We start from the raw sequence: 24,897 nt of genomic DNA on the forward strand, positions 1-24,897 counted from the left end.
CCCAGTATTGACATTTTATAAAGTCAAAGATGTACTGGTGGTGACCTACGTTGGGCATACCAAGCTACTGGAGAACCAACCCAATTGGAATATGCTCGAGGGCTATTTTTGGAAAGCTATATTGCCTATTCCTAGATCTTTCCCGATACAGATTGCGAGATATGAACTGGGTCTGCTTTCTCTGAAGGCAATATTCAACTGGAATGCTATGATGTTATATGCCAAATGTAAATTTAAAAAGTGTTATCCAACTTCTTTATTGACAGCCATAGATTCTGGGATGAATTCAACCAAACCCTAGAGGATTGGAGTAACTTCTGCTGTGAGATTATGAGAAAAGCTGACATAGATCTAGATTTGCTAATATCTAATCCACTCAAAACTGAAATGGTGGCATGGTGACTGGAATAACACTTGGGCTGAATGTCAAAAGTATAAGATATTGACTGCCAGAGCCTTTTTGGTCAAATAATTGAATGAATCTTACTACTGACCAATCGTGTAGATTTTGCAATAACCTAGAACAGAGCGAGACACTGAAACATTTACTAGTAGAATGTTCAAGCTTCAAAGATCTGAGACATGAATATTTTCATAAAATTCTCTCGTGATTTCTGGGTATTATTGCAGCAGGACATGTGGGAACTGATCTTTAATGCGCAAAGAATATTGCTAAACTTAGCTACAATAAGGTATTTAAAAAATGTAGATCTATATATACCCTTCTTAGTGAAACTATCTTGTGCAGACGAATGAACTGTGCAATTTGTATATTTTTATGTTATAGAACAAATTGTTTCATGTAATAATGTTTCATGTCTAAAAACCTTCAGTGTAAATGTGGAATCTACAAATGAAGTGCACATTTTATTTTGAACAAGTTGTATTACAACTAAAACAACTTTTAAATATTTTTTTTTTAAAGAGTGTGAAAGCAGCCCACCCCACAGTGGCATAACACAACATGTGGGGGTCCCCCTGCGAGCCAGGCTGAGGGTGCCCCCTCCAACTCAGCAACAAATCACAGGTCGTGCCGCACTCTGGGCGGCCTAGATTATCAGGCTTGCACAATACGCACATATGTGCTGTTGAAGGGGTATGTCGCACACTATACCAGGAGAAAGATATAAATATGTGTTTTAATACAATATACAGCACACTTTCTGAGAAAAAGTGGCTAAAAAGCCAGTGTTTGCAATTGTTTTGTAAGGTAACACCATTCCAATACATACATGTCACCAACAGTGCACAGGAACATTAATGCTTTGCTATTAAACATGTCATGCCATATTGACAACATGTCCCACTGGCTGCACAATGTAGACCAGTGTAGACACTTAATAACATTACAGTAAACCATTCCAGGCCACATTAAGACATACCTAGACTACTTACACCAAAACGCCAGTCGAAGCACTAACACTCATCAAGAAGAGAGCATACATTCAAGCCTGGGTCTGTGTGGCCTCTAACAACACGGCCAAACTCTTTCAAATCTGCAAGGAACTGGCCAATCCTCTTGCAGTCTCTACCTCTCCTGTTCCCTCCCATGCTCTCTGTATGGCCTCTCACCTCTCCGCTAAAATGCACAACATCCTGTCCTCTATCTCCTCTTCCTCTCCATCTTCCTCTCTCGGCCCCCCTTTGGCCATCTCTACCTCTCCCCCTCCTTTCTCCCATTTCTCTCTGACAACACCTGACAAGGTTTCTAAACAAGACAGATCTATGAAAGTGACATCCAAACAGGTGCTCCCCTGCTCCTCCAGAACCATCCAAGACCATATTGACACCCTTGCTCAGCCTTGGCCGATTTCTGAAATCACTCTTTCGCCACTGGAACATTCCCCTCTCCCCTTAAGCACTCCCTTGTGCACCCACTCCTCAAGAAGCCATCTGCCGATCCTACCTCCCTGGAAAATTATTGTCCAATCTCCATCACCCCTTTCCTGGGCAAACTCTTGGGAAAGCTGGCCATCTCCCATCTTACTCTCCACACTGAATCTGTTGTCTCCATGACCATCAGTCTGGCTTCAGAGCTGCCAGAGGCACGGAATCTGCTCTCCTGAACACTCACGAAGATCTCCTCTCTAACTTTGATTCCAGCATTCCTTCTGTCCTAGTCCTCCACCACCTCTCTCTCTACACGTGGCATTCCCCAGGGCTCTATCCTCTCACCCTGGTTTTTCAACCTCTGCTTGGCCATTTTGGCCCACCAGATCTCTACCCTTTCTTCTAACTTTCAGTGTTATGCGGATGACCACCTGCTTTCCTTTAGGCTCCTCTCCTCTCTCACTCATTCCTCACTGTCTATCCATGATTCAGGATTGGTGCGCCTCCTACAATCTCTGCCTCAATGCCAGTATGATGGAGATCCTTCTCATTGGGACTTCTGCCCCTGCTTTCCCTGTCTCACTCTGGCCACCCACCTTGGGCCCTCTTCCTGCGACTTCCTGTGAGGCAAAAAATCTTGGTGTCATTTTCGACTCCACTCTCTTTCTCTCCTCACCTCTCGGACATCGCCATGATGTCCCACTACCAGCTTCTCCTCCTCAAAGGGGCTCTTCCCTTTCTCACTTCCTCCCTGAAGCTCACGGTCTCCAGAGCCCTGTTTCTCTCTAGTCTAGACTACTGCAACAGCCTATTTCTCAATCTGCCTTCCCCTACTCTCTGCCTAAACCAGAACAGGACTGTAAGGCTTTTCCTTGGGCTCAAGCCTGGGGATTGTATCTCACCAGCCCTGAAATCTCTCCATTGGCTCCTGGGGGCTGCAAGGATCAAGTTTAAGACCCTTTGCCTTGTCCACAAGGCTTTTTGGGGTCAGGGCCCACACTACATCCAACACTCTCTTCCAAAATACCTTCCTTCTCAAGTCCTTCCCAAGCTACTTCCAACTGTCTAAGAGTTAGACGCTTCTCCAGGCAGAGAGTGCCTCCCTCTGGAATTACCTCCCTGCCCCTCTCAAACTTGAGCGAACCACCTGAAGTTCCGGAAGCAGCTCACAACTTTCCTCTTCTCCTCTGCTTTCTCTCACTCACTCCCTCCCCTACTGACCTACCTGTCTGCTGTACCAACTGGTTGCTTGTCTACCTTCAGAGTCTCACTGAGTCCAAGTTCTTTCTTGGTCAGTCACCCTTGCACTGCCTCCGGGCTTACTACACACTTAGGGGCAGTAACTGTAACCCTACATTACCTTGTTCTCCTTGCACTACCCAGAGCCATGATGCCCGGGCTGCCCTGTTTTCCCCTCCCCTCTTTCTTGCACTTCCCCCTCCCTTTCCCCTTGCATTTCTCGTTCTCACACTTGCACGATCTGAATGACACAAGGCCTAGTAAGATAATTTGTCTTGTCCTCCCTCTATCTTCCCTCCCCTGTCTTGTCGCGCTTAGATACACTTGTGTACAGGTGTGTTATAAATTACTTATATCATTTTATCACAGATGCCTAGAAAAATATACAATGCCGCAGTAAGAAATGACTAGACTGGCAGCACCCAAATGCCAGTCTAGCCAGGTAATTACACTTAGTAGGACTGCTTTATCAGAAATGCGCAGTTAAAAAAAGTCATACCAAACTGAGGAATGACTAGACTGGCTGTACCAAAATGCCTCTCTAGCCACTAATACATATATCATGCCTGCTTAGCCTGGACATGGACAACCAATATGATTTATCACACATTCCCGCTCCACAAATCCCCTCTTCCTCCCATCCCCTACCCGAAACCTTCAAAATCAGCTCCTTGAACCAGAATTACCTTCACGTCCCTCTTCCTTGTCCCAAAGCTTATGTATGAGGCTCCTTGCCTCATAGGAAAGTATTGGGATGAGGAAGAGTGGGACTAGTAGTAATGAAGATTACAGGTATGTAAGTCAGGCATTACCTCCATGTACCTCTGCCTCATCCCAGTACTTGTGTTTGAGGCAGAGTGCCAAATACACAAGTACTGCCTCATACACAAGTACAGGGACGATGAAGAACAGGGCTAGGAGTAATGATGATTACCAATAAGTTAACAAGACATTAAACACAAGTAGTGGCGTAATACCATTAAGTTGACTGGGCTTCTGCACCCCCCCTGAAATTTTGGGCTATGTTGACTCAACCTGGCTGACCTTCAGAGCAGTTTTGCAGGACAGAACAGGACACAGATGTTAAACAGCACCTGGGTTTCGCTTTTAACAAGGGCCCAGCAATTACTTACGTAAAGCATTTCACTGTTAGTACCTGCATTCAAATGCCAAATTTATTAGCCATTTTAAATCGTGATGTGGTTTTAGTACTTGCATTCCAGGGGAGTGATTGGAAGGGTAGAGAGGGAACAGGAGACCGCTCATTCTCACAGCAGTCTGTAAGTGGGTGCTTTCAGACTTAAATGAGAGAGTTAACTGCTTGTAACATTGAAACTGCACTAAAATAGTCTCATTAAAATGCTTAAAGGAGTTAGATACCCCCACACAAATAAGTATGCCCCTCCCCCACTGCCCGTGAAGGTAGCTCCTCGCCCAACATTTGAAGGATTAGCCCCTCAAATGTAGGTTTTGTTGCGCCCCTGAACACAAGCACCCACACCATTCACCATATGCACACACGCACAGCCAGCCATCCATACATTTAAGTGCGCACTCTTTCACCATACAGGCACACCCAAGCAACCACCCGCACATTTAAGTGTGCACCCTTTCAGCATAGAGGCACACACACCCAGGCACCCACCCATACATTTAACTGTGCACCCTTTCACCATGTAGGCACCCAGGCAGCCAACCATACATTTAAGTGTGTACCCTTTCACCGTACAGGCACACATGCACATCCGACCAGCCATACATTTGTGTGCACTCTTTCACCATAAACTCACACAGGCAGCCACCTACACATTTAGTATACACCCTTTCAAAATACACGCACACGTCATGGGGTTAGGGGAGACATATTAAGAAATTATTTTCATTAAGGACCAAACCAGCACGTTAGTTTCACGCCGCAGGGCCGGCAGACACAATGCAGATGGCTACCTTTTTAGACAACACGTGGAGAAGGTTGCGGCTCCCTCGTGGAGTGCTTGTGCACTTCCCACACATTTTTGGAAGCCCCCATGGTGTGGGGCGCTAATTTGTCACCTACAGTGGTGATTCCCTTGTTCCTGGGCCCTGGACTCGCTGGATGGCAAGGTGAGGAGGAGGAAGGGGCACTCAAAGAAAAAAGGAGATCGATTTAAAAAAAAAAAAATCCTCTTTTTCTTCCATTTTAGCTTTCATCATCTCTGTTCTTTTGGCCCACATGGTCAGTTGGACTGGGGGGAGCACAGCTACTGGTCTGGGTTTGGGCACTGTTTGGAGTGTGGCTCTGGCAGCATGCTCAATTTTTGGGTGGTGGACTCTTGGACCTTTTGGATCGCCTGTGTGAGTTGCGGCCCCGGAGGCTACGTGGGGTGCTTGTGCGCTCGCTAACATGGGTGACTAGGACGAAGGTGGTGCAGCTGGTGGAAATGCTAAACCGGGGCTTGTAGCCCCTGTGGGATTCCGTGTTCCATGCCAGCAGGGGGCACTAACACCAATGCCCGAATTTGATGTTACTGAGTCGCCATCGAGCCTGGCACTGAGGTGGAAACAATGGATTGACTGCTTGGACATTTACTTCAGGGCCACAGGTGAGACGGATGAGCAGAACAAGGTTGCCACGTTGCTATACTCTGCAGGCCCAGTGGTTCATCAAATTTTCCAGTTTCTGCAGCCGGTCAATGACTCTTATGTGGAGGCCAAGAATGCTTTGCGCAAACACTTTATGCCACTTGTCAACGCAGACTATGAGCGTTTCATCATGTGCAGTGCAAAACAAAAAGACGATGAGCCCCTGGACACCTTTTATGGCCACCTCTGGCGCATGGCAGTCTCATGAGTTTATTCAGGGCTGTTCATCAGGAAAGCTTAGACGTCAGGCGCTGTGTGAATCTGGCCTCACACTACTCCGCATAGTGCAGTTGGGTCGCTCCCATGAGGTGACAGAGTGAGGGCATAAAAGATGGATGTGGCTATTTGCCCAGGAAAGGCTGAGGAGTTGTGTGCCATTGGCTGAGGTCAGTGGGGAGAGATGCGCGTGGGATGACTGGTGCTCCATGAGGGGGCAGATCACCTGAGTCATGCCTGAAATGTGGACATGACCTCCCACATCCTGTGGAGTGCCCAGCACAAAGAAAGACGTGTGGAAGGTGCAGAACATCAGACCACTATGCACGCATGTGCAGGGCGCCAGTACCGGTGGTGGTACAGAGAGGTCTGGGTCGGGCAGGATTTTTCCGACAACAACGCCTGCCCAATATGGCCTTGGTGGATCAGGCGGAAGAAAGGGTAACCCTAGAATTGGAAGAGGAGCACAATGAGAAAAACATATTTTTCATCTCCAGTGTAAGCGCACTGCATAGCAGCACCCGAAGACACCCGAAATGCCTTGTCCACATAAATGAGTCAACGGTGCCGGTGCTAGTGGACACGGCTGCATTGGTGAACGTGATGGCCAGAGTGCACTATGACGCCATAACTATGCCGCCCAAGTTACAGAAGCTGAAAGAGCACATCTTCACATTTGGGGTTGAGCAGCCCATTCCATTGGCTGGAGCGCTTGTACCAAGGGTGGGCACGGCGGTACCTTGATCAAGCCCCGATTCTATGTGACTGACGTGAGTGAGAACACCCTGCTGAGCTGTGCGGCTGCTGAAGCTTTGGGTATCGTCAGTTTTGCGTATCGTGTCTATGTAGAGGATATACAAGGGATTCTCCAAAAGTATGTTTGGCTGTTTGAAGGAGTTGGACGGATGGCTGGTGAGCCAGTGATACTACATATAGACAAGTCCATTGAACTGATTGCCCTCAAGCACCACTGAGTCCCGTTCCACCTGCAGAACATTGTGGAAAAGGAATTGGACAGTTTGGTGTCTCTGGACATCAGAGAGAATGTTGATGGGCCCACGCCCTGGGTGTAGCCCATAGTCCTGGGCTGTAAACCCCAGCAACCTGACTCAATCAGTTTATGTGTGGACATGAAGCTACCGAACAGGGTGATCAAGCGTGAGGGACACCTCACACCCACAATTCATGACATCATTGCAAAGTTTCAAGGTGCCAAGTTCTTCTCAAAACTGGACTTGAGGGCAGGGTACCATCCGGTCATATTGCACCCTGACTCGAGGTACATCACAATCTTCACTACACATCGAGGGTTGTATATGTACAAGCACCTGAGTTTTGGTGTGTCTTCAGTGGCAGAAGCCTTGGCAGATCTGGACGGCATTCTGAACATCAGTGATGACATCCTGGTATTCGCGACAACAGAGTTTGAACATATGGCATGCCTAGTGAAGACCCTAAAGCATCTCCAGACCTGGGGCTGACGTTCCACAAGGACAAATCGTTTTTTGAAGACTATCATTGAATTCTTCGGGTTTGTATTTAAGGAAGGATGGGTATCCCAGATCCTCACAGGTCAAGGACATTATGGAGGTGAAACCACTCAAGAATGTGACTGAGGTCCACAGCTTCCTGAAGATGGTGACCTACTGTGGTCGGTTTATCAAGAATTTGGCATCCAGGGCAGAGCCATTGCAGAGCCTCACCGGAAAGGATGTTGCATGGCAATGGGGCCCGCTGGAGCAGGCTGCGTTCAAGTATGTAAAAGGGGCACTCAAAGCTGCAGACACCATGATCTTTTTTGACCCTTCTCTCCCATCTGAGGTGGTGGTGGACGCCAGCCCGTTCGGTTTAGGTGCGGTCCTCACCCAGGCGGATGCCCAAGGGGAGGTCTGGCCCATTACCTATGCCAGCAAAGCCCTGTCAGAGACTGAGCAATGCTCTTCCCACATAGAGCAGGAAGCCCTGGTAGTGCTGTGGGGATGACAGTATTTTTCGGCTATATGTGTCAGGACGGCTGGTGACTGTCATGACAGACCGTAAACCACTGCTGCTGATTATGGCAGGATCCTTCTCGAAACCGCCAATACGTATCGAAAGGTGGATGCCGGCTCTCCTTGAATATGTTGTGGTGTATCGGCCTGGAACCAGTCACAACATCCACGGTGCGAGGCTGGAGATGGGGAGAACATCAGTGTGGACAAGGCTGATGAGTATTTGTGGCTGTTAATTGAGTCAGCAACCCTGCATGCCCTGTCCCTCCATGAGTTGGTGGGGGCAGTGGAGGCGGATGAGTGCTTCCAGGTGCTCAAGGGGGCTCTTCAAAAGGGCGAATGGAGGTTGGTGGTGGATACCCTTGGCAGAAGAACCCAAGAGGCGTGGACCACATTGGAACACATATGGAGGGTGAGCGATGAACTAACGTTCGCAGAGTCGGGGTTTCTTCTCTGCGGAGACCGCATTGTGGTGCCGGCAAGCAAAGTTCAGCAGGTCATCAAGCTGGCACACCAAGGACATCAGGGAATGGCCAAGACAAAAGCCAGACTGAAGCAGAAAGTGTGGTTCCCTGATTGCAAGAAGAAGGTGGAGGATTTTGTCTCAGCCTGTGTGTGGTGCCAAGCAGCCTCCCCTACACAGCGGGAGCCCATAATTGAAACCATGCCCATGGAAAACGCCCCTGGCAAATCATACATGCAGATTTTGTGTCCATTGGCAGAGACATTAATTTCCTTGTGGTAATGGACGAGTGGTCACGGTACCCCGAAGTTGAGTTTGTTGAGTCAATGTCATTGGACAGGCTCTTTGTGGCTCGCGAGTAGATCTATACCACCCATGGGCTGCCCAGGACTCTGTACTCGGACAATGGACCACTGTTCCAAGGGGTCAGTTTTGCACAGCTCATTGAGGAATATGGTATCCATCACCGGAAGATCACGCCCGTCTGGCCGTGTGCAAACGGCGAGGCAGAGCGGTTTATGAGGACCCTCGAAAAAGTCTTCAGAATTGCCCATGGACAGGGCCAGTGCCTTCAGTGAGCACTATACGAATTCCTGAGGGAGGATAGGGCTACCCCTCATGCGTCGACTGGAGTGGCACCGGTGGAGACAATGTTTCAGCGATTCCCGAGGGGTCTGATGACTGATGCAAGTGTGAGGGAGCCAGCAGTGATCGACGATGTTCATGTCGAGAAGGAAAGCAGAGCAACGACGGACAGCGAGAACATGAGGCGGGGCCTCCGACAGCATCAGCTAAGCCCCAGAGATGAGATACTGGTGAGAAACCGCAGCCAACAAGGGTAGCTGTCCCTGGTTTATGATCTCAACCCCCTGGACATTGTTGCAGTCAATGGCTCCATGGTGATAGCATCCAACAGTACTGCAACTGTCACACAGAACGTCAGTTTCTTCAGGATGGTAGGGGACCCCAGCCGAGCAGAAGTGACTGTGAGTAGCAGACTGGAGGGGACCCTAAGGAGAGATTGTCATGAGGTTCCTAACGAGGGCAGTGGCTCTGCACATTTGCCAAGTTCCTTGGGTCGAGGGGACGCAGGTGAGGAGAGTCCAAGCCAGGAGGGGGGCAGGAGGTATCCCCAGAGAGTGGGGAAGGGGGAATCCTCCACACCTTCAGGACTCTATATTGGACCCCTGAACTTTGCGCTGCCTGTCCATCTGACCAAGTGGGGAACAATGGGTGCTTGTTTGAATAAAGCAATGGGGGGGTGATGTTTGCAGTGAAATATGATATGAAATGGCATTTATAACACACCTATACACAAGTGTTTCAAGGCGCGATGAGGCAAGGGAGGGGAATGGAGGGAAGACGGAGACAACGATTTTACTAGGCCAGGTGACATTGAGATCGCGCAAGTGCAGGGTAAAGGGAAAGTGCAGGGGGAGGGGGCTGTGCAGTACATAGGATCAACAGTAATAATGAATAGAATTTAAAAAATAGGTGAAAGTGCGGCCAGCTTGTACCAAGCGCAGTGGTAAGTGCAGAACATCAAGTGTCAAGGGCTGGTGGGGGCTGTAGGGATACAGAAACAACCCCAAGTTCAGGGGTGCCCGTGAGGCAGTCAGGTGTGCAACTGGTGGGGACAGGGACCTGGGCCTGAGATCAGAGGGTAGGCAGGTGACCAGTGCAGTTTCAGTCAGGAGTTCAGCAGGGGAGAGGAGGAGAGAAAGCAGAAGCAAAGAGGAAGGTGCTTCCGGAAACCAGAGATGGTTCTCCTCAAGTTTCGGGGAGGCAGGAAGGCTGTTCCAGAGGGAGGCCCCAGCTGAAGAAAGAGATCTACCACCAACTCGTTGCTTGAAGAAGCAACTGACCCTGAGGGAGTTGGAGGCAGATGAGCGAAGAGCTCGAGAGGGACGATATTTAGGCCCCAGAAGGCCTTGTAGACAATGCAGAGGGTTTTGAACTTAATCCTCGCAGCCACTGGGAGCCAGTGCAGAGATTTCAGTCCTGTTCTGGATGAGTTGCAGAGGGCAGAGAGTAGAAGCAGGCAGATTTAGGAAGATGCTGTTGCAGTAATCTAGTCTGGAGAGAACCAGAGCTCTGGAGACAGTGAGCTTTTGGGGGAAGGAGAGAAAAGAAAGAATACCTCTGAGGAGGTGCAGCTGGTAGCGTGACTTCTTTGTGATGTCAGAGATGTGAGGAGAGAAGGAGAGTCGAAGTGAGGTTTTTTAACCTCACTGGTGGGAGAAGGAAGAGGGCCAAGGGAGGCTGGCCAGAGAGCGATAGGAAAGGAGGGAGCAGGCGTGCAGATGAGGAGAATCTCAGTCTTACTGGCACTGAGGCAGAGCTCATTGGCAGCACACCCTTATTGGATAGCGGACAGACAGTCGGAGATGAGAGCAGGAGAAGAGGTGGTTGAAGGGAGCCTGAAAATGAGCTGAGTGTCGTCCGAATAGCACTGAAAGTTGGGGCAGAGAGCAGCATTGCGGTGGGCAAGAAGTGTCAGGTATTGGTTGAACAGCCAGGGAGAGAGGTTAGACCCCTGGGGAACACCAGGGGTAGAGATAGATATAGAGGAGAGAAAGGACCCAAGCTGGACCTATGGGGGCTCAATTGGGAATGGGGAATAGTTCCCGGAATGGGGATTTACCGGGTCCTCCAAGGTCGGAATGACCCAGTAAGTCCCTATTCCGGGAACACGGACCCGGAATGTGGTAAGGGGGTAGCCATGGCGCTAACAGCGCCATGGCTACCTCCTACCTCATAATGACCCCCAATGTTTGAGAGCAAGTCTTCGCGGATGTTCAGGAGAGCAGTTTCCATGCTTCTGGCAGCTCTGAAGCCAGACTGATGGTCATGGAGACAACCAATTGATTCAGTGTGAAGATTAAGCTGGGAGATGCTTCAATTTTGGCCTGCTAAAGACCCTCTTCTTGCAACACAGCTCCATAAATCAATCTCGGAACCAGGATTTGATTATGCATCTTTATCACTGGGGCAAGAGAGAATCATCAACATTTATTATGAAGAGCTCGAAGTTGGGAAGCGGCTGAGACAGCTTTTTTCTGAAGAGCCTGATTTGCAAGGACCAATGATCTCTTGGAATTGAAAATCATGCCAAGATATTTAAATTCAGATTCTTCCTCCATTTTTTGACCATCAATAAACCAACCAAAGTTTCGTCTACCGGACAACTGTTTTTGGCAATTCATAATGAGAACCTTGGATTTAGGAACATTAATGTGCAGACCCAGATCCTTAAAATAATGATCAGTTACTGTCAAAGAGGTTTGCAGTCCCACTTGCCACTAATCCAATTTATCTGCATCATCTGTATAAAGGAGATACTGCTATTTAATGGAACCCAATTTCGGTGGGTTTGGAACAGTGGCGGCCAGGGTTGCTCCTATTCCTAGAATGTGTAAGTTAAAAAAGAATGGTGCTAACACACAGCCCTGCCGAAGACCATGTGCTGCATAGATCCATTCAGTATAGTTTCCACTTTGATCTAACTTGACCTTTAAACGAATGTCGTATGTAGATGTTGCAAAATACTGACCAGATATTCTGCGCTACCCCATTCCCTTAACATCTTCCATAAGAGTGCACAATCTATGCAGTCAAATGCCTTTGTGATGTCGAAAAAAGCCACATTCAGAGTGTGCTTTGATAGAAGCCCTTGTTTCCTTAACAACCAAATAAGGAAACAGTTAAGGGATGTATTAGCTCCATTTCTAAAACCAGATTTAATGATATCAAATTTCCCAGAGTCCTCCACCCAGCACTCAAGATCACACAGTAAAAATCTAAAAAAGATTTTTTACGAGGCATCAAGTAGAGAGATAGGGCAGTCATTTGCAGGATCTGCTCTATCTCCCTTTTTAAAGATCACTATGACAATTGCCTCCTTCCAAGTGGACAGGTATACCTGTGCCATCTGGGGATTAGACTTTTTTGCCTTCTTATTTGCCCACACTTTATCCTCTGCACACATGTTCAAGTCCTCCCATGAGGAAAAGCAAATCAATGCTAAATCGCAAGCCATAGTGGAGGCGCTCGTTCCCTTGACACATCCATATAAGGTGTTAAAATGAACCTCCCAAACAGACTCCGAACTTGGCTGTGCTTGCCGGGAAATCTGAACCGCTTGACCTCGTATCAACTGCCAAAAATTCAATGAGTTGCTTGAGTTTCATGCGGATAGCATACCCTCTGCGTCTTTTTGCAAAAGTAGGTACCTATGGCCCCTTAGCCAATTTCGGTAAGTCTGTCTGAGCTTTTTGATTTGCATCAGAGCCGCAGGACCTAACTTGTTAGCTTGCCTGATGTTCTGTCCAAGTGTTATTTTTATTAAGCTAACCACTAGGTTGTATTTGTGTGAAGGCTCGGGGCATGACGTCCTTTGAGACAATGTAGACCGGGGTATTAAATCCTGCAACATAGTCTGTAGGTGGAGACCAAACCAATGAGTGCTGTTCTACTTTAATATTAAAGCGATCAGCTATTTTAGGTCGCCATAAAACTGTGTGATCTCTATGTGGGCAGGGGAATTTAACGTGGGCCCCGCATTAGTAAACCCTACCCATGAGAATCTAAGTTGTGAAAGATCACTCTCATGGCAATGTTTCATGTTCAAACCATGGAACTAGTCACCATAGATTCCCAGATAAACACGTAATCTAGTGTCGATCAATGACTTCCTCTAAACCAGGTATATTTATGCAGAATATCTCTATCTGTTCTACCGTTTAATAATGTTAAGTTACATTTCTCTAGGAAAGACCGCACCAATCTGCCCCTAACTCTGGCCTTCTGCGTATATTGCCGTTCATGAACTTGATTATACCATGTAGCATCTACGCATTCTGCATTAATGTCACCCATGATGACCAAATCCGTTTCTTTGGAAGCACAATGTAATTCAATGCACTTAGTGATCACAGATAAGAAGTCAACCAGACATGTAGATGCAGGATTATAATAAACATTTAACACAACCAGCGACTTCCAGGCAAGATCAGCAACATCGCACCATGTAATGCCCAGAATATTCCCACGCCCCAATAAGAGCTTTTCAACTCTAGAGCCCGAAGAAATCCGCCAGGCAGTCAGTATGCCTCCAAAAGGTCGTCCCTTTTGCCCTTTTATGGCAGGCTCATGTCAAATAAGAAACCTGTCTGCCACAGGAATGTCTAACATAAAGGTTTCTTTTCGACAAATAAGGTCTGCCTAATCCCAAAGCAGTCCATTAACACAAAGATGGGAAAAACCTCGCTTTTTCCATGTGAGCAATTGCGTGGCCAAATTTCAATTTTAAATGTTTTGTCCCTGTTTATGCTCTTCAAGGGAATTAATCAAATGAGTTCAATCGTATGAGACTGTACGTTTTTTATCGATAGGGAGTCCTGCGCCAGTAGAGCAGATGGAGGGCACTTGGAAATTAACTAGAAGGGGCTCCAGCGGAATTAAATCTACCCCCCTACTAGAAATGTCTCTTTGACTGCCAAGGTGGAGTTCTTCACATACGTCAATTATGTTAAAGATTTCAATCAGGTGATACACTCTGTTCTCGGCCTAGTGTACAGCGCAATGGAAAAACATATTTTAAATATAGATTCAATCATTTGAAAGATGTACCACTCGTATCACACCCCTTATTAAAATACCCCGGGTCACGCAGGACCAGGAATCAGGCTAGTTTGTAAAAGGTATCATTTATTTATTTATTTAAGATCAAAATCACAATATAGATATTAATAGGTAAACAACAATCACCAATGGGGTGACAGAACACAGAATAATATCTTTAATACACTAGAAATAAGTAATAAGCAAAACAAATGCAGCACAGAAATAATACCTTTGTGTTGGTTCAGATCAGATAGCACTATGGTTAGAGGTTCCCCCTGCAACACCCCCCAATCCCTAATAGGCAATGCAAAGAGATGGAAGGAGAGAGCAGGTATTTAGGAATAGTACAGATCAAACAGTGTCTCACTTCCCATTTAGCCCCTTACACAGACAGAGAAAAACAAAGTGGGCTTTTCAACTGTCAGAATGACTTTTAAAGTGGCTGAGCAAGAAATCTAAATGTGTGGAAAAATGCTTAATTTATTCTAAATTCTTACGGGAGCCGCTTTGAACAGTTGCACACAATCAACAGCAATGACTTAGTCCAAAGAAAACAATTGAAATTTTAAAGTCCAGGTCGGAAACAAATGGAAGCTATTTCACACGTGTAAAATGGGAATTTGCGGCAAACTTTTCCGTGCCCGATATTCGCGATAACGGGAGAATTTTGTTTCTATCACATAAACTGATGGAGTTATAGAGGTTTTAGTGGAGGTCATTTTTGCGAGATAGACGCGAGAATGGAAAAAGGCTTCAGTTTTTAAAATCAGAAAAATATTGGCTATGGACTAGAGCATCCAAGCTAAGCCACCAGGACGGCACAGGTAAGAGTCAGGAGTGATTTGCGACTCAGTCATGGTTCCTCGTTGTCCACCTTGGAGCGCTAGGCTTGTCACTCGAATTAAATTAATAGATCAAAGTTGACAAAATGACTAGGAAAAGGATGCTTTTACAGATAGACAGAATAAGAATTCAGTACAGATTTAAACAATGTTACTGATTATGGAAGTAAGGATAAGTCAGAGGTTAGGAGGGGACAAGATAATACATGGTAATCAACAGTTTCTAGATTACTGTTAATACTCACAAAACAAATGGATTTAAGAATTTGGACCGTCAGGATTCTGGACCATTGAATCGGATCTATCAGGGACTGACAGCTGGGCACATCGGACTGGACAGGGTCAGCAAGGCGCTCTGGTCACAGCACGGCAGAGGACAGCACAGGATCTGCCCTTCTTGGTTCTGAGGATATTTCAATTCAGCAGGCAAGCATTAACAGCATTCCCAGCTGTATTATGGTGCTTCCCCTAGGCTTTTGGGGTACCGTTCTAGAATTTGGGCCTAGCTGATAATGGTTCAGCTATGCATGGGCCTTTGCTTTGCCAAGTTTCTGGAGTCTGAAACAAGGAAGATGTAGATTTCAGCAGCAGGGCACTCCGCCAGCATCAGGAAACGGAGTGGATGTGTCTGTGTTTACATGCTGTCAGCTGTCTCTATTTATGCCTTGCATTTTGGGTGATTGGATCAAGGCCGGCTGATGTCACATTTTATGATTTGTTTTACAGTCCTCAGAGACCTCCCTTTAGCCACTGGTCTCAAAATCGGAGTTTACTCTAAACACACATTTCTACATTAGTCACCTTTATATAATTCACATACAAAGATGCCATATTTTGTGTAGCATCTTTTCATCAAAATCTCACAGCTGTAGGATCTTGTTTTAACTTTCTACAGAATTTTTTCCTTTTCACTATGCATACAGTTTCCAAATGTTATGCAACTTTCCACAAATGTGCATGTTTAACACAGGGATAGGCGTGTACATTTTCACAATTCTAACAATAATGCATTTTGCATAAAATCACATATCTTGCCATTCCTGTCCAGAACATGTCACACAGTTCTGCCACCTCTTCATACGTGCAGCCAGAAGTTAAATTAACAACTCTGTCATTTTTATATGTTTCACCATTTTGAATAGCAAGTTATAAGTATTTTAAAATGTGTTCTTTGTTCGTGTTTAGCAACAGATGGTCGCTTGGCACCGCCTCTTTTTGTCTCCCTGCAGTCCAAGGCATCTCCATCCTTGCTTGTTCCTTCCAAGAGAGTTTACGACTGCCTTCACACCTCCAGTTTCCTGGGCTGCAACTTTGTCATTGTTCCTTTGCCTTCTGTAGACAAAATTCTGCTCTAACATGCAATGAACACATCCTCGTGAGTTTCTGCTGAGAGGAAGGCCCCCCTTCTTGTAGAAAAACCTGCCTTTCCAGTTTTTTGCAGCTTCAGCCAAGCTGATTAACTTTTAAACCTAGCAAAAGCAACATTTGTTGCATTACATACAAATACATTTCTTTCTTGGCCTTAAAATCGGTGGAATCAAAAACACAACTAAAATCTGTATTCCTTCTAGGCAACAATTCCTTTTCTGTTTGCTAATCCAGCAGGCTTTTGAATTCTGAATTCTAGCTCACTTTTAAAGTTTGACAGCTGTCATTCAGGCAGCCCGGGTACTGAAGCCAGATTTTGGCATAGAGGCTGTCAGTTTTCAGACTTTGTATGTTTCAAAATTTTTCAATTGACACATTAATTTTAGCACCAGGCAATATTGTGAATGTTGAAAGTATTGTGTTATAGGCATTTTGGAGTTTTTGGCAACAAAGCAAATGTCATTTGGAGGCACATGTTTCGGTTTCATTTGCAAAGTGCTGCCTCTCTCTCTGCTCTCTGTTTGCTGGCCATGGGACCCAGTGGCACATTTCTGCAAATCAGAATCTGTGGTCTCCTTACTCAATTTTGCAGTTCAGAGTTCATTGTGAGCATTTGTCTGAGACCTAGTGATAGCAGTGACCTGGATTTTCCGCAACAGGGACTCGATCTCAATCCCCTTCGATGGCTCCAGTTTTGGCCAGCTGATCAGCTAAGTCATTTCCAGTTTTGTCTGGTCCCTCTATTTTAGAATGACCCTTGATCTTTTTCCAGTAGATGGTCATCGCACTCGAGGTGACCAGATCATCAATTTTTTGTATTAACTTTCCGTGTTTCAATGGTTTGTTATTAGCACATAGCATGACTCTGGTTTTCCAGTTAACCAGGTGCTCCACGAACCCGTTCCGTACATAATCTGAATCTGTGATTCTGACCAGTTTGTGGAGTTGGTGTTGGACGGCAGTGAGGATGGCTTGATGCACAGCCATCAGCTCTGCCACTTGACTACTTCGGGGACCAATTTCGTATGCAGCGGAGGGTTCTGGGGCATCATTCACCCATGCATTCCCTACGCCGGCCACAAGTTCCCTTTCCCCGTTGTTGTCAACATGGTAGGAGCACCCAGCCACATAGACCATGGGCATTCCCTCACACTTGTCTTCTTCATAGACTTTGTGTGGGGCATTAAGTTATGCCTCCATGTTGTCCTTGATTTTAAGACTTTCGTCCTCGAGACAGTTTTCTCTGACACAATCATGAAAGTAAGCCAGACCTTGCACGAGGAGACTCTTCTTGTTTGGCCATATCTGACCTCCACATGAAAGACTTGCATTGACAGAATGCAGGAAGTAATTTGGAAATTACTCACATTTTTGGCCTGGATTTTGTCACCCTGAAGATATTGCAGAGGCTGGTGTGGAGTCTCCAATATGATGTGTTCCCCCTGGATAAACAGGCGGTAATTCTTCAATGCCCACCCCGTTGCCAGGAGTGCCTTCTCACAATCATCGAATTTTTCCTCCACAGAGGATAAAGTCTTACTCCCATAGGAGATTACTTTATTGACCTTGTCATGCTTTTGATATAATACTGCAGTCAAGCATGTATTTGAGAACCCTGTCTCCAAGAAGAACCCTTGTTTTTGACAGGGTAAGCGAGGCAAGGCTCTTGTGAGAGACTTTTCTTGAGTTGTCTTACTGCATCAGCGTGTTCGGGACCCCACTCCCACTTGACCCCCCCTTCAACAAATAGATTAGTGGTCTTGTGATTTCTGTGTAGTCCTCAATGAACTTTCTGCTGTAATTAGTTAGTCCAAGGAGGCTTATTAGTTCCCACAGAGTTGTGGGGTCGTTTATTTTCTGGAGTGCTTCTACTTTCTTTTTCTGGGGACAGAGACCTTCAGAAGTTATCTCATCCCATGGGTTCTGCACCACTGTGCCTTTTGGAAAGAGAGTTTTGCTCTGGCAGCCCTCAACTGTGTCAGAACATAACGGATCTCCGCTATGTGTACCTCCACAGTTGAGCTTTTGACTAAAACATCATCTACATAGGCCAGGTTATCCCTTTCACCCAAGTCGGACATTGCCTTATGCAGAAAGATGTTAAATTCATTGCCCGAGTTGATGTATCCGCAGGGAGTCGGGGTTCAAGTGTACTGCTGCCCCCCGAAGGTAAAGGCCAGCTTGTATTGGTCATCCCTACTGACAGGTACAGTCCAGTACCCATTGGTCAGGTCAATTGCAGTAAATACCTTTGACCCCTGGATCTGGACCAGCCCTTGGTCAATGTAGGGAAGAGGCCATCGGAAGTATGGACCCGTTTGTTGAGATCCTTTAGGTCAGCACAGAGTCTCCACTGGCCATTTGATTTCAAAATCCCCAGCACCGGATTATTGAAGGTGCTGTGGACTGGACGAATTATCCCACAGGACTCAAGGTTATTAATTATTTCAGTAAGGGACACCATTGATGCGAGAGGCAAGCAATATTGCTTCACAAACACTGGAGTCGTGCCAGGGTTAGTGGGAATTGTTGTTGTATGGATGTCGGTGCGACCACAGTCATATGAGTCCACCGCAAAGAGATCTTGAAAATCTAAGAAAACTCAATTTTTGCCTTTGCTCCAGAGTCTCACAGGCATCAGCTAGGTTGACTCTCTCTTCAACCATCTGCCTGAAGCCCGGAAAGACTTCAGGTTTGGCTATCTCAGCGGCCTCCTCCAGCTGGGTGGAGAAGTCCCTGGTCAAAGTGCTGATTTGGACTGATGGCTTCAGGTAGTAAAGGCAGTCCTTGTGGACTTGAAAGATCACCTCATCCCTCCTGAAGTCACAGGTCACATCTTCCTTACCATACGGGCAGGAAGAGTACACCGGGAAATACCCCCCATGCCGGGTGAAGATCCTGTCTGGTGTTGTGTCATTGTCGCTCTCACTGTCAAAACAGTCCTTGAGGATTGGTCCTAACAGTTTGTTACCTAAATCTATGGAAAAATGTTGGTCATCAACCGCCATTCCAATAATGGTGCCTGCACCCAGAGCGATACTCTTTAGGTCGCTGTTATCCACCTCTATTTGAATGGTGTTGTTTTCTATATTGACTAGTGGTGTTGTGTTTACCCCCAAACCTTGCTGTTGGAAATGAGCATTGAGATGAACATAGGCATCAGGATTTTTCAGTTTATGTCCTCTTTTAATTTTTACTTCAAGTGAGAATTGTCGAGTCCGTTCTGGGATAGTGACTTCCTCTCCAATCTGAATTTCAACTGCATATGGCAGCAGTTGAGCTGACCTAAATGCTTTCTCTGGGTCATCAAAGTCCATGGGATTACCCACTAATCGGGACCAGGCTTTGAAGTTTATTAGGTCCAAACTAATGGTAAAGCGATTGAGAACATTACTGCCTAAATAAAATGCAGCAGGGACATCTCGCACGACCCAACATTTATGGACTATGCTCTTGTTACCTATGGACATTTTGAGCATACACCTGCTAGGCAGGAGATGTTTGGAATTGGGTGGTTCCCGGTCCATTTCCCATTTGTCTAACAGTTTAAATGTGGGAATGGCTGGATCTTTTGGGAGTTTGCAGAACATGGCCTCGCTGATGAAGCTCTTACCGCTGTTCACACACACTCGGACAAGAACAGAGTCCTTCCCTTCATTTAACTGAATAGGGATGAACAACTGCTCTCCAATTTTTGTCCTACTGCAATTATTGTCACGTCTGGGATTTGGTTATTCTGGAAGTGGAATTCAATTTGGTCAGGTTTCTGTTCAACCATGTGGCATGTGCCATTTAAACTAACATGGTTGACACCATGTTTCAATGTTATTGGTCGGTAGTCTGGGTCCAGAGGACCTTGTTTACAAAATCTATGAGGGGAGACAATCTACACAGGATGTCATTCCCTAGTAAACATGTTGTGCCCTCTGGATTCACAACTATGACCGGGTGCTTCACCTTGTGTCGCCCAATTTTAAAATTTAAATCCGCAGTCCCCTCGACAGGAATTTCCTTCCCATCGAAGTTCTGAAGTTGTCCAGGAAGAGGGGTGAGAGGGATTTGGTATTTCTCCCCCCTTCCCAAATTCAGCTGATCAAAGGCCTTTTTTGACAGAAGGGTGGCTTGGGTTCCAGTGTCCACCAGTGCCACAATTTTACATTTCCCCTGTATTTGGACCGGGGCATAAAATCTTCCCTCCTTCTCCTCAAGGGGGCAAAGATAATGCACATTTTTGGCCAATTGGTGGTTTAATTTCTTTGCTTTGGATTCTGACAGAGGGGTGATTTGGGCAGGATTTTGTTTGGGATCTTGGGAACCTGTAAGAAAAAGGTGACAGCTAGATATGGGGGAAGTTTTGAGCTCCCCTGGTTCTGATTCTGGGCTGCCCCCCCCTTTTGGAGGCAGTCAGCAGGATGGGTTTGAACAAGGGGATTTTCTTGCTGGTCATTCTGGGTTTTGATAATGGGCGGTTTTAACTCAGTACCCAGATCTACCCAGTCTTGATCAGGATCTCTTGGGACCCATTTTTCTTTGGGAGGAGTCCCCCCATCCCTGAAGGAGAAGATCCTTTTCCCAGAATCCTCTGAGGACCCCTCTCCTTCAAATTGGAAGATGTGCACCTCCTCCACAAAATGGGCCTTTTTAGGCTCTTTATTTCTCCTACCCGCCCTCTGTTCCTTAGGTTGCAGATTTTCGGGGGCAGGAGATTTTGGTTCTGGTTCCTGGGTTTCCAGGGGCTTTCCACAAGTGGGGAAGGGAGCTTCCTCTAAGGCTTTATACCCCCTTTCCTCCTGTGCCTCCTCCCTGGGAACCTGTGCTTTGTCAGGGTTTTTCATCCGTCCTTGTTCTGGAGCACCAGACCCTTATTTGAGTAGTTCTGACCCGCCATGCTCATCTGAGGGTTCTGTTGAGCCCTCAACATGCAACCCAGATTCTGTGCCATGTTCTGGACTTGGCGCTCCAGTTGGGACACCCGCTCTGGCTGGTACAGGGTCCTCTGGTCTACCCTTGGTTGATCATGGGAAGGGTAACTATCCCTTCTCCCATAAGACCCCTGGTTAGGATAGTTTTGGTACCCCTCCACCCTTGGCCTCCCCTCTGCCGGATTGGGCTGTCTGGGCTCAGGATAGTGGGGGAAGAAAGAAGGGTTGTTTTGGGGGTTGAGGTTTGGCGGGTACCGGGGAAAGAAACTTGGCCCGGCATTTGAGGGATTACTGCCCTCCTGGGGAAAGTGAGGAGGGAAGTTCCCTTGGTTGGCAGCTGTCTAGTTGCACCCCCTCCCCCCCTTGGGCTGGAGGAGTCCACACATAACCCAAGATGGGTCTGTTGCCCTTGTACCAGGGGCTGATGTAGTCAAGGGAGTTAGGGGTCCCATTTGTGGGGTTACCTCCCTGACTCCCTGTTTGGGATTGGCCCGAGGGCTTTCTCGGTGTGGGGTTGGTAGGATTCTGTGCGGGAATGTTTTTAGGCCCCCCCATCTCCAGATCTAAAATTGGGGCAACCTTCACCTCCACCACCTTAGCAGCAGCAGGGGTGTTGGTTGGTTTTGGGCTTTTGTTAGTACTTTTACTTTCTAGTGGTTTCTGCACTTCATAGATGCGAGTTGCTTGTTCAATGACCCAGTCTAGTGATCTTTTCTCATGAAAGTCCCTCACTAGCTGGATCATAATGTATTTAGGGAGGGCATGAAAGAAGGTATTGACAAATTCCCTACTGTCAGTGTGCACCCTCCTGGTAGTCTGTGCAAAGGCACATTTCAGTTCTTGAACAAATTTTTGCGGGGCCTGGTCTTCCCCACATTGCAGGTTGTAGGCTGCCTTGCGGGCCTCTTGAGGGTTTCTAGGAATGGAAAAATGCTTTAGGATGGCCACCCTATAGGTGGACCATCTTGAAGGGTTCTGATCCTCCAGCCCCGCAAAGAAGCTGGAGTATTCAGGTGAAAATGTCCACTTGACATACTGAATACAGTTTTGGCTGTCCTTCAGGTGAAAAGTCTCCATCATTTGCTCAAACAATTCAAGGTGTTCCCAAACTGAATATTTGGCATTTTTGTGTTAGGGCATAATGACGCTCCTAATAGCTTTGATTTGCTTCAGGGGATCTTTCAGTAAAGCTCTCTTAACTTTGTTGGCCTTTTTAGTTCTGGTCACCCTGGTCCACTCATCCTCTGACTCAGAGGCACTGCTACCATTGGTGGCTGGCTGTTTTTCTAGGCTTGCCCTGATTCTGCAAGCTTGGGAATGGCTGGCAGAATGTGGGGGTATAATCCCTTTAGACCTATGGTGTTCAGAAGAGTCTTCTGACTCTCCCTTGCTCCCAGGATTGGTTGAGTACCCCCCCCCACTGTCCTAGCTGGGAAGAGGTTTTTAAGATGCTCTTAGTGGGCCTATTTTCATGGAATTCGGCCATCAGATTTGTCTGACTGATCTCTAGGTAGGTGATATTTCCCTAATCAGAGAGGCTGGCCCAAGCATTTTGGAACCTGTACATAGATGCCCGCCCATCCATTTTTGGGAGGCACTGACCTGTAAGTCCCATATTTCCCACTGTGTTGAAGTCTACCATCCCCATGGCCCTTGGCTCATATGAGCCAGTGGACATGGGGGTGGCAGAGTCCATGGAGTTGAAGGGATTAAAGTCCCTGACGCCAGGGTTCCTGAGGTTATGCTCAGGAGATTCTCTCTCCCATCTTACCTCATCTCTTTCAGCCCCCACTCCCTGATGACATGCCAGAATCTGACCCTTTTGTTCCTCTATTAAGGCCTTAATGGTCTCTATGAGTTGTTCTTGCATGGCTATCTCTCTATGGAGCCTGTCATTCTTTTCACAGAGAGCCTCATGGTGTTACGCTCACCTGGACCCAACAGGGGTGTCGATCGGACCCGGACAGCTGCGGTCTCCGTCAACGTGATGCGTAGTGCAGAGATGACTGTCTGGACTGGCTCGCCTAGTCTTGTCTGCTGGACCCGAAGAAGTATTTTCCTGCAAGCGGAGACAGGGATTAGCCACCTATGGGTTTTAGTGATGGCCTCCCAACTGTTCTCGCTCTCCCCCACTAATCACCTCCGATATCCCCTTAGTAACCTCACCTTATGTTTGTAAAAGATGAGCTCTCCATCCTGCGTGTCTTGCAGGGGCACGTAGATACCAGTTACTTCACTGGTTTGAAGGCGTTGGGAGAGTTCCGGTAAGCACTGACTCTGAAGTCCCAGGCGGGATTGGTAAGTATCAAGTTCAAAGAGTTCAATGTGCCCGATGTTCACTCTTGTCCCCTTCCTTCCTTAAATTGCAACTGAGTTTGTGAGAAGAAGGTCTTGTAGCTGCTGCTGGCGTTCAGGTAAGAGTATGTGTTACCCAACACTGTCCGGTAACTATTGCATGCGTTAACGTGTTGTTTTTCTCCCTCTTTACAGATGCGGCATATGAAGATATGGAGAATGATACCGCCGGTGGTAAATCAGGTAAGTCTATGGTGGTAAGAGGTATTTGTTGATTCCCTTGGCTCACCTTGTTATTCTTGTGCCCTTAGGTGCCGGAGTACGGCGAAGAAATGATGGAGACAGTGCCGGATCGAAAGATGCTGTGAGAACTGGTGAGTATGGCGCTGTGCTGGAACTGGCAAAGCAACGCGTGCAGGACTGATGTACTCTCCAGGTCGGGAGATGAAATGGATCCGGAATCAGGTGAGGAATTTGAAATAAGTTTGTTTTCTAACCTTGTCCTTTTCTTCCTCTTTATTCTAGGAGCTCCGGATTCGAGGCGGGCGTGGCAGAAGACTGGATGCTGGCTGCAGGCACGTGGGCGTGGCAGAAGACTGGATGCTGGCTGCAGGCACGGTGAGAGTCACGCTGCTGGATGCAGAATAACACGAAGCATGTGCTGCTGTTCGGGCGTGGTTTAAATAGCCTCCAAAGTAGTCCCAGGAAAGAAGTTCCCCAGGACCACACCCGAGTAAAAAATAGTCCCTGTAGTAAAATAGTCCCATCTAGGCCTCACGTTGGCTTGGATTTATTTACAGCATGGTCTGCATGAGGTAAGTAAAGTCTACTGATTTTTATTATGAGCCTGGTGCCTACGGCGCCAGGACTGAACCCAGACAGCCCCTAGCTGGGGCTGCTGGGGTTTTTGTAAATGTCTGGATGCCTGCTCCCGGGGCTAATGGGCTTGATCCGGATGCCCGGGGGTAGGCATCATGACACATGGTCTCTCTGTGCTTCCTGCCTGAATTGGGAGTATTGGGACAATTTTGCTGCAGGAGACTCACCTCCTGAGTTTGGTCCTTTCTGGTCTGATTATTCTTTGCCAGAGCCTCCTCCACCCGCCTTGTGTGCTCTAACAGCTTTTCATAATCCATTTTTATTTCACCAAGTTCCTGAAGGGCCAGGTGATTTTCTCCTAACTTTGTTTTTAAATGGCGTCCCTTTCCTGAGTTAGAGTGCCCCTTTGTGCAGCCAGGTCGTCCCTCTGTTTTTTGAATGCACCAGCTTTCTGGCACTCCTCATCAAACTCTGCTCGGGATTCTAAATCTTTAATGATTCATTTATTATTTTCCCCTTTTAATTTGTCTAACTGGTCTTGTAAGATGACCATCTGTTCTACACAGATTCTATTAAAAGTGAATTGTTGGTCCAACTTTTGTTGACTCTGTTGTAGAGAGTCCAACTTTTCCTGACACTCTTTTTGCAGTTTCAGTACCTGGGCG

The sequence above is a fragment of the Ambystoma mexicanum genome, chromosome 11, assembly GCF_040938575.1.
Source record: "Ambystoma mexicanum isolate Mex_15411 chromosome 11, UKY_AmexF1_1, whole genome shotgun sequence".
In the NCBI taxonomy this organism is placed as follows: Eukaryota; Metazoa; Chordata; class Amphibia; order Caudata; family Ambystomatidae; genus Ambystoma; species Ambystoma mexicanum.